The following is a 2,389-nucleotide window of genomic DNA, read 5'->3' as shown; positions in this document are numbered from 1 at the left end:
ACACACACACACACACGCACACACACACACACATATATATATATATATATATATATATATATATATATTACACCCGACATACCCATGAACAAGTGACTGCATATGCGCATGCATATATGCATATATTCCACCCAACAGTCTAAGACACACACACACACACACACACACACACACACACACACACACACATCCGTATATGTGTCCATGTACGTGTGTGTGTGTGTGTGTGTGTGTGTGCAGATACCAGAGCCATTTAATAAAGAAAGTCATATTGATGAGACGTATCCGGTTATGCAAATTAATAATAAATCTCGCCGTTTCTCATTTCTTAATAACGTTTCAGCGTGAGTCATTGTATGTGGCGGTGTTTTGTGGTTTTGCATCAGAACGGCGGTAATCAATACATGCATACACACACACACACACATGCACACAGATTTATAAAAACACAAATGCACTCAGATATACATACACACACATACACAAACACACACATACACAAACACACACACTGACACCAGTTATGCATCGTTCTACGTGCAGCACAAATGATTTGTTGAGATACTTAACAGAACACAAAATACGAACAAGGATAGAATTCTTTATTCATTTCTTTATTGCTCACAGGGGGCTAAACATAGAGGGGACAAGCAAGGACAAAGGCATTAAGTCGATTACATGGACCCAGTACTCAACTGGTACTTATTTAATCGACCCCGAAAGGATGAAAGGCAAAGTCGACCTCGGCGGAATTTGAGCAGACTAAATACCGCTAAGCATTTCGCCCGGCGTACTAACGTTTCTACCAGCTGGTCGCCCTTTAGATAGATTTCTTTATTAGCCGTGCAGGGCCGAACACAGAGGGGACAATACAATGTAGAATTTTTCCTTTCGAAAACGATCAAAAGTGATCGAAAACGTTTTGGGACGTGTACACAAGGAAATAACAAAAGTGTCGTTTGAAGCAATTAGATTTCCCAGAAGGGGGAGTAAATATAATACTGACTAGGTTTATCCGTGGAAAGCAAAACCTACGAAAAAGAACCACGGTAACCTTGGAAAAGGAAAGAATAAACAATAACATGAGAGCAAAGCGCTCTTTCCCTCTTTGTTTTGTGGGATCATGCTCAAGTAAAAAGCGTTTTACCTACCGACCCTGAAGACTTGATGGTAAATAATTATTTGCTCTTAACATATTGGGCTTCTAGACTACTTCTCTAAGCCATGTTTTCTTTCCTTTTCCTTCTTCCTTTTGTTTATATCGTATGCTCTTGTTTTTCACTCTGACCAAGATCCGTTGCCTTATATTCGAATGCGCTATGACGATGAAGAATTCTATTCTCGCATTTATGTAAAAACTGCATTTTGGCAACCGATCAGTAACGGCCGTAAGATATGTTACGTCACCAATTTTGTAATGTCATGCTTTGTATTAAACAATAAGCTATAAATGGGGTCCAATCGATGTGTTGGTTAATCTGTGGTTTTCTCCATTTTCTAATTATTTGCATTTATATATATATATATATATATATATATATATATATATATATATATATATATATATATATATATATATATATATATATATAAAGATATATGTATATATATAAAGATATACATATATATGTGTGTGTGTATGTATGTATGTATGTATATGTCTGTACGAGAATATGTTCTATTCCACGCCTTCCTCAGTGAAAGATCTACGCCAATGAGAGCCATGCCAAGGATATAGTGCCATCGCTGTTTGTAGTAACCTTTCCGATTCTTATTTCCTGCATCGTGTGCTCCGGCTTTTAAGAGTTAAATCTTTTTTGACTTTAGACACAGGCCGAGATCCGAGCTAAACACCCTTCAATCACCAATACACGAGGTACTATCGACATATACAGCTCCCTCTATCATTTTATTTTCATGTATATTCATTGTTAAAATATGAACATTTATATGTTTAAAACATCTATGAATGCTAACAGCGACAGCAACAAGTACCAGTAGAGTAACGGAATATTTCTTGACCGAAGGAAAAAGAAGAAAAATAAGGAAAAAAGGACATTAACAGAAGAATTAACATATGAAAGAGAAGAAGAGATTCGGAGATCAAGTTTGGAACGCTGTTGAAATGGCACATGAAATGATAAGAAGGAAGGAACTACATTACTGAAGACCAAGTATGCTAAAATACGGCAACAGACTTTCTACCACATAATAACAAATATAAGGTTTGGCTATAATTGCATATACATATGTAATCATATACATGTGTTTGTGTATATATAGTCTGATGACAAGGTGACAAGTAATTCCATCACATCTGTCTAAGCTGCGATATATCTAACTACATACAAACAAACACATCTATATGTATACATGCATCTATATATAT

This window comes from Octopus bimaculoides, chromosome 1 (genome assembly GCF_001194135.2).
Source record: "Octopus bimaculoides isolate UCB-OBI-ISO-001 chromosome 1, ASM119413v2, whole genome shotgun sequence".
Taxonomy (NCBI): domain Eukaryota; kingdom Metazoa; phylum Mollusca; class Cephalopoda; order Octopoda; family Octopodidae; genus Octopus; species Octopus bimaculoides.
This window is presented reverse-complemented; position numbering follows the sequence as displayed.